The sequence below is a fragment of the Dasypus novemcinctus genome, chromosome 14, assembly GCF_030445035.2.
Source record: "Dasypus novemcinctus isolate mDasNov1 chromosome 14, mDasNov1.1.hap2, whole genome shotgun sequence".
NCBI classification, from domain to species: domain Eukaryota; kingdom Metazoa; phylum Chordata; class Mammalia; order Cingulata; family Dasypodidae; genus Dasypus; species Dasypus novemcinctus.
In genome coordinates, this window is record NC_080686.1 from 14,650,197 (window position 1) to 14,660,993 (window position 10,797).

A 10,797-nucleotide genomic window follows, 5' to 3' on the forward strand; every position below is an offset into this window, starting at 1 on the left:
CCACCCCTTTCCCAGCGTCTGGGCGCGCGTGGGCGGGCCGGCTGCGGGAAGTTTTGCGCCAAGGTACTCAGTGTACAGTGAAGGAGCTCGCCTGGAAGGGACTTGCGGTGTAGGGGGTCCCCGCCGAGGGTTGTAGGGTCCTCTTCGCGGTCGGCTAAAGAGCCTCGCTATGTCCTGCATGTTCAAGTGCTGCTTCTCTGGGTTCGGAGGCGGCCCCCACGAAACTACCGAGGCTTTTGTGGAGGGTGCTTATTAGTTTACCCGGAGAGCCAAGTGTTTTTCTTAAGATTGCGCCACTTTTAAAGCGTCACCTTAGAGTCTGACGCCTGCTCAATCCCTGAGTGAGGCCGGCCCTCGCGTCGGTCCGCGGAGCCCTTACTCTGGCGGGAACCGTTCGGACCCCTCGGGAACGTGGTGGTCCACCTCACGGCTAAAACGTGTTCTTCCTTCAGCAAAATTAGGACTGAGTACCGGTGAAGATATACTGCCAAGCAAGTTTCTGTTGGTGTGCTTAACTATTCCAGAGTCCATTACCAGGAGGAGAGGATTTTGAGGGAAAGGCATGGGAAGTTGAGAAGAGGAAAGGAGAGAGGGCCAGGCGATAGGATGAAGCAAATTAATAAGCACGCCGTTCACACTTGTAAGAGGACTAGAGAACTGCATAGGGTTTTTCAGTGAGTTGGTAGTATGCATAACAGGCGTTATGTCTCTCCTAAATGCTATAACTTTTGTACCACATGCTCTGCTTTCTTGTTCACTACTCGTCTTGGTATGTGCCTCTCCAATGCACTTGTAGGTCTGAGCGCTATTCTTACTAATCCCCACTAAGGTTGATTCCGTGCCAAAGTATATAAATTAACAAACATGAAAGAACAGAAAAGCTCGGTCGAAGCCGAAATGACGAAATAACTTGACAAGCAAGAACAAAATTGCTGCTAGATTACCTGCCCTTCAAGTCAATGACTTCACTTTATTTGGCTTTAAATTATGAACGTGTCTCCGGGGGTATTTACCTCTGAACTGTATTAAATCTCTCGATCTGCCTTTTGGAGTAGAGCGGTGGGTCACGTATTCCTTAGCTCCATCAGCGCTCTTTAGCTCTTTTCCTGGTTTGAAAGCACTCCAAACTACGATGACAGTCTTAACAGGATTAGCTTTCTGCTATCCCAGGCAGAAATTTTATCACCTGACAATAGCTTACACAGGCAATATATTAGAAATGGTCAAGTTAGGAAAATAACTGAAAGCATCAAAACTTACACCTTTCCTGTTTTCTCTCCTTGCTTTCTTTACGTATGTTCTTTACTTTCTCCTTTCTGCTGTAGAAATTTTTCAGAGTCCTAGACATTTTTTCACTCTTACTGCATTAAACTTGAACACGAGATGTTTTTAATAACACTCTTAGTAATTTGTTCATAAATAATATGGAGTGCTATTTCTTGTTGGTAAATGGTTGAATAGCAAAGAAGGCATCACATTCCTATGATGCTCAGGCCTCAAAGCACCACCTCATATACACATTCAAATCATTTATGATGATGTTCCTGGTTAGCACTTTTCATTTATAATTTTTCTTTTGTGTCTGACTGCTGTACTAATTTGTGATCCAAGAAGGCTGGACACATGCCTGATGTGTTGTTTTCAAGGCCTAATACAATGTCTGCTGCAACATTAGTACTTGGCATTTGTTGAATGGATACATTTGAAACTATTCTGACATCTATAATTATTTAAAGATTTATTTAGATTTAGGTTAGATAGCCCACAGATAATTTATTCCTACAGTTTTTGAGCCATTGTTGGAGCAAATCTGGTTCTGGCAACAGCAGTTAACATTTTCTATAACAACTTAGTTCTTCATACTAGGTTGCTTCAACTTTATTACTAAGTAGAAAATTCCCTAATGTGGTGGTATAGCTCTTTAATATTTTAGTTCAGCTATAATACATAAACACATTCAATCAATGCTTATTAAGCTGAACTGAATTCAATCTGTTGTGTTCTTTGGTTTTGAATTTTCCTTAATTGAGTATTCTTGACTCTTCTGAGGGCACATATCCTTCTGATGGAAGTTCTGCAAAATTTTCACCCCTAAAACAAATGCCAAGACAATTTTACCCATAATTTCAAGAAGTGTGCATGCCTCTCAAAGGCTTTGAATGAAGCCCAGATCAAGTAAGTCTTATTTTAAATATCTTTTGCTAAATACCTATTTTATCAATTTTCAGTGTTCAGCTGAGGGAGGCCCCCAATAAAAACTATCAAACCCACAACTATTTACGAACTACCTTATGCAAATTTGTTTTTTTAACTTTTCTAGAAAAAATTTCTAAGGGTTTTTGTTATTATATTAAATATATAAATCACTTTTGAGAGGATTGGCATCTATAATATAGCTCTCTCCATTTATCTATTTTTATATGTTTTTTTTCATTACAGAAGTTGATGGTTTACTAGAAATCATGCAACAAATAAAGTTCCCATATATACCCCACTGTTATTAACGTTTTGTATTAGGGTAGTACCTTTGTTACAATTGTTAAAAGACTATCCTTACAAATATAATACTAACTATAGTCCATAGTATACATTAGGGTTCACTGTTTGTGCTGCATAGTCCTATGGTGCCCCTACCCCTTTTTTATTAGAGAAGTTCTGAGTTGTGATGGTTTGTAGAAAATCATGTTCTTAAAGCTAGCCCATTCCTATGGGTATAAACCTATTGTAAATAGGCCTTTTGATTAGGTTACTTCAGTTAAGGGCATCTTGAGGAATTGGGGATGGTGATCCCCACTCTGCTTCTGACTGAGAGCAGGCTTAGATCCCAAGGGGTAGATGAATGGAACTATCTTGCTTGCAGTTGCAGACACTTCCTGTTCCTTATCCATCATCTCCTTGTTAGTTGTCCCAGTTGAGTCCAGTGAATTGGAGATTATGTGTTGCTACAATAATTAAGACAGTGTCATTGGCATAAGGATAGACAAAAATAAATAAAATAGAACTGAACTGAAAGTCCAGAAATAAGACTGTACATTTGTAGTCAATTTTTTTTTTTAATGAAATAGCAACTAGGGAGCATTTATTTCCTCCTGGCCTGGGCAGGCTGAGAGCAAAATGCACACAAAGGCGCTGGGGCTTGTGGGGCCTGGAAAGACTAGTGTCTGGTTATGATGATGTGTGTGTGTGACTGTGAAGGGATATGACAGGGTACATAAGGATTGGAGTGATCCTCCCAGAACTGAGAGAAGAGCCCTTGGGACATGAAAGGAATAGTGTTGGACTTGGCAAAGGAGGCATGGGGGCATTATAGAATGGGTGTGAGATGGGTGTTTTGAGCAGGGTGACTGAGAAGCTGGGCGCACAGAGGCCTGTGAGTCAGCAGGACATTTGAAGACATGACTTCAGACAGGATTTGCTTTGGGAGACTCCTATGGCAAGGTAGTAAGTGGGCTGGATATGATTAAAAGGGGAAATATCAGATGATATTTATGGTAACAATTTTTTTATAAAAAATGATGGAAACAATGAACCCTAAGTTAAACCATGGACTTTAATAGTTTGATTATAAAATGTGCTATCCTCAGTTGTTATAAATGTTCTACACTGATGCAAGGTGTTGGTGGTGAGGTAGTATTTGGGAATCCTGTATTTTATGAAGGATTGTTCTGTAAACTCACAATTTCTCTAATAAAGAAAAAGCAAAAACGAAATCAAAAATCATAGTCTGCTGCAGCCATTCCCGGACATTCACCAAGATTTTCCCAGTGCCATCTTTGTTGAGAGATTTGAAGGCACAGAATATAGCATCCTGCCTGACCAGTCATCTGATGAAGTTGCCAGATTTCTATATTCCATCCCTCACATTAGAGTAGCAGGCCATGATCATGCCGTAGAGGAGCTCATGCAGGTGGAACCCTGAGTGGTCAACATTAAACACTTTTTTGTGGCCTGCCACTTTTTGATGTTGTTCCACAGATATTTGAATTCTTCCAAGCCCAGTTTGCCAGTGGTGCCACCATTCATCACTGATATTTCTGCAACAAGTGTCAAAGCCAAGCCATCCATCTTCAGGCTAGAGTGTCAAGTCACAACCTTGTTGAGAATGTTTATGAGTTAGGTGGTCATGACCTTGTTGAGAATGTTCAGGGTGCTGACAGCCTTGTGGTCTCCAGCAAGCCAGGGGAAAAGTGTGGGAAACTGCTGCGCCTCCTCTCTCCCACTGACCTCAGTCTTGTCTTGTGCAGCCCACTGACTGATGGACCTAATGATAGCCAAGGATGCACAGGGGGAATGATGGCTAATGGGTGTGGAGTTTCTTTTGGGAGTTATAAAAATATTCTAAATTTAGAATATACCATGAATATTCTAAAACTACTGAACTGTACATTTCTAAAGGTGAATTGTGTAGTATATGAATTATATTGTAATAGAGTTGTTACAAAAACAAAGCAAAGATAATCTAGCATGCGTAGTCCTATTATCTGTTAGGCATTTAAGGGAGACAGGTGTAGCCTAAGGGTAAAGCCAGCTTCATTGCCCTAAATTATTGTTCTTAAACAGTTTTTTTATTTTTTAGGATTCACCTTTGCAAAATAGCAAATCGCCTAAATAATTGCCACATGTATCAGCTGTGGAGCAGGAGGAAATGGAATTCTCATACCTTCTACAGAGAAAAATATACTGAACCAGTGATTGAAAGACCAACTGTTTGCATGGTATTACTTTCAATCTCCCTAAATCGCCTCTGCCCAAGCAGATGATCTACTTCTCAGTCATTTACTGGGGAGAAAGACTGAGGAGCCACTGCGATTCGGAGGTACTGCCAGAACTCATGATTTCTGGTCAACTTGTTTATAATAGAAGTTGTAGCAGCAGCATAATTTCAACTATGAGGCAAAGAACCAGATGCCAAGTACTTTCCTGTAAAAGGCATCGCTTAAATGAAGTAAACTGTTTGGGACTTATGTAAATGAAAATCTACCCTCTGGTTTATTTCCAGATGTGTTGGCATAGGAGGAAGTATAGAACTCTACACATAACTGCATATTTACTATATACATGAGAGAATTCCTTCTAAAATTTGAACTTATTTCCCTCCCTCTTTCCACTACTTTTAATGCCAGAGTTGTTTAGCTCTTCTGTCATAGTGTCTTGGCAGGGAGGTGAATTTATATTTGGAAAAAGCTCATGTGATAATACTGTGATAGGGAAATATTTTCTCTGTTTTGACAAGAGTTGGTTACACACTAAATCCCATTTAGCAGAAGTGGTAGAGAGCATTATTTTGGTGTCTGTCTATTGTCTATGAAAACTGAGAATCCTGTGACTATGTACAAAGTATTTAGTTATATGTCTTTCTTCCTTATAGGTAACAGTGTTGGATCCCCTTCAAGGTTTCTATTAACTTTGTTTATGAGCACTAAACAGCCACTAAAATTAACAAATAACAGAAGGACCATTTTAATACAGGCAAAACAATCCTGCTACTCTAATAATTTGGAAACAGGACTAGAAGTTTGAGAACAGTTTTATTTTCTCATTGTTGCAAGGTTTACAATGAAAGCCATAGGTAGTCAAATTTTATATACAAAGTACTGTTGGTTAGGAAGGAGAATCCCCTGGGCAGATCTGTCCCCATCCAGTCTGTAATTCAGCAAACAACTATTGGAAAGAGCAAAGCTCTGGGCTCTGTTGGACTTTACTTTCCTCTCTGACTTCTGGAAGGATTAGCTCCTACCTGCTCTTCACTCAACTTGGAATGACTCAATTCAGTCATGCTCTGCCTAAATGTTACCCCATCATCTTATTTCCACGTTAAAAAAAAATTCCATCACCCTTTTTAAACACTCTTCCCTCTCTAACCCTTTGCTAAGCTTTATTTTTCTTCCTGGTATTATCCCCACCTAAAATCTAAATAAAAGTCAATTTTAGGCTATGAACACAGAATTGTAACCTTTACTAGCTCCTTAATAAATAGCTATACAGTTATATGTGAAAGTGGGAAATCAGTGAATTACAAGTCATACGACTGGGTGGAACTTTGGCTTGGTCTTCTGCCCCTCAAGCAAACTCTTATCTTCCCTTGGGACCTGCTTTTGGGAAAAATCCCTGACTCTAGTCTCCAGAGTTGTATTTTCTGGTTTAAGTATTCTGAAGCCCTGAGATGTGGCCATAGAAAGTCTCTGATCCTGATGAACGATTTAATGCAAGTTGATTTATTCAAACTCAGAGGGAACCAGAATAATCTCGAGGTGTCACTGGTAGCAATTAACATTTGACAAAGAGAATAAGTTATATCTAAATGTTTATGTTATTTTAAGCCTCTCAAAATTATATGTTATTTTAATACCTAGTGGTGATGACACTTGCCTGATGAAAATCCTGTGTGCTTTCTTCTGCCTTCTGCAGCAGCTGCATGTTGCTAGAGGAAATTACAAACCAAGCTGAATGGTTTCACTTTAAATTAGTCACAAAACTGAAATGGGCCCTTAACACCGTTAGGGAATCCTACTCTGTTTCTTTAACAGAATGAAGTCCTTACTCCCCCAGGCAATTGTTTCAAACCTTTTCTCTTTTCTAATCTCCTACCTATACATATTTCATTGAGAATATAGGAGACACAAATCAGGCATCCCTCACCTTTCAGCCAACAAATATATACATCTACCCGTGTCTGCCCATCTTATTCCCTGTTAGAGGAGAAGCAATGTTTCTCCTCATATCAAGGGACAATCTCTTCCACTTGCTCTGTGCCTTCCCTTTCTGTTTGCTGGAGAAGTTGCATTCTGGTTTCTCCTATCTCTGGAGTCATCACTCTCTCCCTCATTCCTCTATTATTCCCATCAGTGTGGAAGCCATCCCTTGATCCTTTATCACTCCCCTATCAGTCACCAATGCTTTGTATCTCTCCTGAATTCACCTTTACTCTGAGAAAATCTAGTCTAGCTTCAGCCCTGAGCTTGCCCACACATACCGCATCTCCTCAAGGTCACTGGCTTCCCTGTCATACCAGGCAATGGACGCTTCTCTGTCTTCTATTTTCCTCTCACTCAACCTCTAAGCACCGTTCTATGCAGCTGCTCATTCTACTTCCAGCCCTGCTCCTTTCCCTTAGCTCCCAGGATTCTATACTCTTCTTTTCTCCATCCAACCCTCCCCTACCTCCCACTGATTCTCTTCAGGTTTAAGTCCTTGGTCCTCCTCTCTCTCTAAACAATCCCAAAATGAGGTGGTTTTCCTCTTAAATATCAACAATATTTGATGCCCCTTAAGTTTGTACTCCTAGCCCAGGGCTCCTCTCTGAAACCCAACCTCATACTTTTGCCATTTGCCATCTTACTTGACTTCTCCCTTACATATCTCTGTACACAACTCAAAAGTAATGTTTCTAAAACTGAACTGTTTCTTTTTTTCCACTAAACTTGTCCATTTTCCCCCAATCTTTCTCACCATCTACCTAATTTCTCAAGGCAGAAACCTAATGATAGCTTATGATTCCCATCCAACTATAGTCATATCCAATCTATCAGTAAATTGTGTAGATTTTCCCCTTAAAATACATCTGGAATCCTTCACTTCTCTCCCCTAAATTCATTTACTGATTCAGGTCACTGATGCCTCTCATGCCACCTACTGCAATAACTTACTCTCCCCTGCTCCAGAAACCAGAGTGAAATTCTTAGTACCTGAATTGGATCATGTTACTTCCCTCCTTAAAATCTCATGCAGCTTCCCATTGCACATTAGTTAAAATCTGAGCTCCTGGTGCCTAGGACCTGTATGAGCTGACTGATGCCCATGTGTACAACCTCTTCCTGCCTGGACTCTGTGTCTGCCTCAGGCTCAAGACAGCTCCTGGGTCCCACTTCAGGGATATTGCATAAGTTCTTCCCAATATCTCACATACGCTCCCATCAGCCCATCCCACCCCACCAACTACTCCCCTTTTCATTATTCAAGGGGATAATGAGTAATAGTGCCTCTTCAGAGAGGGTTTTTCTGACTTTCCTTTATAGCAGATTCTCTCCACATCATCCTTTTTCTCAGTTCCCTGTTGTTGTTTTCTTCTCAGCATGAATCACAACTTTAGTCATTTTTGTATGTCCTTGTTTTGTTTTTCTCTGTTACCTCCACTTGACTACAAGCTACACAGAACCAGGGACCCTATCTGTCCAGTTTATACTTCATCCCCAGCATCTGTCACAGAGTCTGGCAAAGAGACGCTGAAATGGCCTGTTTTCCCATACAAATTATAGTGTTGATATAGGGAGCACCAATCTCAGAAGCCCAAGACATACAGAAAATGACAAAAAAATATGATTCATGCTGAGAAGGAAAAAACCTAACATGAAAATGAGAGAGTTTATTATGAAGAGGTGTGCAAATGCTAAGAAAAGAAATCAGGGTTTTTTTGTTATTGTTTATATGACGTCCTGTCTAATGACATAAAAGCATATATCAGATTGAAAACAAAACACAAAAACCACCTGTCTTCTAGAAAGTAGATCAGAAAGCAAGGATTAAGTTGCTAAAACATTTTTGTGAGGTGCAAACCCAGAACGGTGAGGTGGGGGATAAAAGGCAAAGTACAGTAGATGGAATTAGATACCCCAGTAAATTCACCCTTAATCATCGTTTCCATCCCTGTAGGTGTGACCCCATTGTAAATAGGACCTGTTGAAGAAGTTAGTTGTAGTTAAGGTGTGGAATAATGTTGGGTCTTAATTCATCTTACTGGAAGCCTTATAGAGAAGAAATCAGAAACCAGAAGTCAGAGAAAGCCTGAGGGAGAAGCCAGAAGACAACAGAACCGAGAATAGCAGACACAAGAAGAGAGTGAGGCTACTAAGTGACAACAGGCAGAGATGCAAGCCCAAGAGCCCAAGGACTGTGTCGGTACAGCATCAGAACACCGTGGGCTTTAGGGAGAAAGCATGGCCTTGCCAACACCTTGATTTTGGACATCGAACCTATGAAAACATGAGCCAATAAATTCCTGCAGTTAAGACAACCCATTGTGTGGTATTTGTCACAGAAGCCTAGCAAACTAGGACACAGCACAAGGCTAAGAAATATGTGATACGTTGTAATATGATACATTAGAACATTTCACTATCCGCTGCAAAAAGGTCCCTTTTCAAGCCTGTCCACAGACAGGATTTCTCTGAAGTAGGTCATAGGAAAGAGAAAGGAGGGCCGGATTTACTTACCCCTTCACCTCCTGTTTCCATTTCTTATTGTTCAAGGGTCACGTCTTAATGAGCTATCACCCACAACTCTGAGTTGTGTCATCTGGCCCTTCAGTGCACACACAGGAAGCTAGAGCCCACATTACTTAGTGATTCATCCAAGTCTGAAGTTGGGTGGTGGGGAGAGGAAGACAACACAGCATAGGTGAGCTAACTGAGAAAGAAAAACAGCAGTCAGTGTTCCTGAGATGGAACAAGCCCATCTACAATCCTGAATTTTCTCTATAACTTCCTCAACAAGAGTTTGTCCAGTCTAAGATTTAGCACCTCTGGGGCCAGAATGAGCTACCTTTTTGTTAGGAAGTTCTAACTTATTCTGTGCTAATATCTGCCCTCCCTCCCCCAATGATCAGCTCTTATAGCTACCATTTATGGTATGTTTACTAAGTGCCCATCAACATACTAAACATATTAGAGATGTTACCTCTTTCCTTCCCATGACCCTGTTAGTTCAGTATGATCATCTTTGAAACAGAGCTGAGGAAAAAGAAGCTTAAATGACTCAGTTAGCAGATCTAAGTTTGCACAGCTAACAAGTGAATGGTGGGCTGGCATGTGGCCCCAGGCTCCTGATTCAAAGCTCCTGCCAGACTGCTACTTTGCTGTGACCACTTTCCTCGGGGTGACCCACAGCTTACTCTGTCATCAAGATACAACGCTTCGGCAAGGGGTAGAAAAATAAAAAATAGCAGAGAGGGACTCTCCTAGTCTAAGCCTATGGACCCTCATCCCACTTTTCGTTTCTCCAATTGCCCCCAATAGAGACACTTTAGGTCTGCAAAGTTTCCTAAAGACCAAGTCTTTCTAAAGCCATTTCCTACCTTTGGGTGCAAATATGGAGAAAAAAGAAAAAGTCCTCCTGCATTTTCCATTTTAGTTTGGGTTTTTTTCCCAGCAACACCCCCACAAATTACACTCATGCATACACACATGCACTCACACACACACCCTGTGCTCCTGGGATCTTTTCACAAGGCATCTGGTACTAGACATTGATATGGAGGAATATAAAACTGCTTCCCACAGCTCATTTTTCACAGCTTTCAAAAGTGTTTTGTTTTCTAGCAGAATTATCAAGTGTTACTACCCTAAATTTTTTTAAGATTTATTTTTTTATTTCTCTCCCATTTACCCCCCCCACACACACACCGCCTCCCCAATTGTCTGCTTTCTTTTTTTTTTTTTTAGATTTTATTTATTTATTTAATTTCCCCCCCTCCCCTGGTTGTCTGTTCTCGGTGTCTATTTGCTGCGTCTTGTTTCTTTGTCCGCTTCTGTTGTCGTCAGCGGCTAGGGAAGTGTGGGTGGCGCCATTCCTGGGCAGGCTGCTCTTTCTTTTCACGCTGGGCGGCTCTCCTTACGGGGTGCACTCCTTGCGCGTGGGGCTCCCCCACGTGGGGGACACCCTTGCGTGGCACGGCACTCCTTGCGCGCATCAGCGCTGCGCATGGCCAGCTCCACACGGGTCAAGGAGGCCCGGGGTTTGAACTGCGGACCTCCCATATGGTAGACGGACACCCTAACCACTGGGCCAAAGTCCGTTTCCCTA

The 10,797-nt window shown here is 41.3% G+C and overlaps 1 long non-coding RNA gene across 1 annotated transcript; it reads left to right on the plus strand.

Moving 5' to 3' along the window:
• The first annotated feature begins 39 nt into the window (after positions 1-39).
• On the plus strand, positions 40-9,010 carry LOC131273243 (uncharacterized). Its single transcript, XR_009180389.1, has 3 exons — positions 40-640; positions 2,050-2,175; positions 4,577-9,010. It is a non-coding gene; the product is annotated as an uncharacterized lncRNA (long non-coding RNA).
• Positions 9,011-10,797: the final 1,787 nt, after the last annotated feature.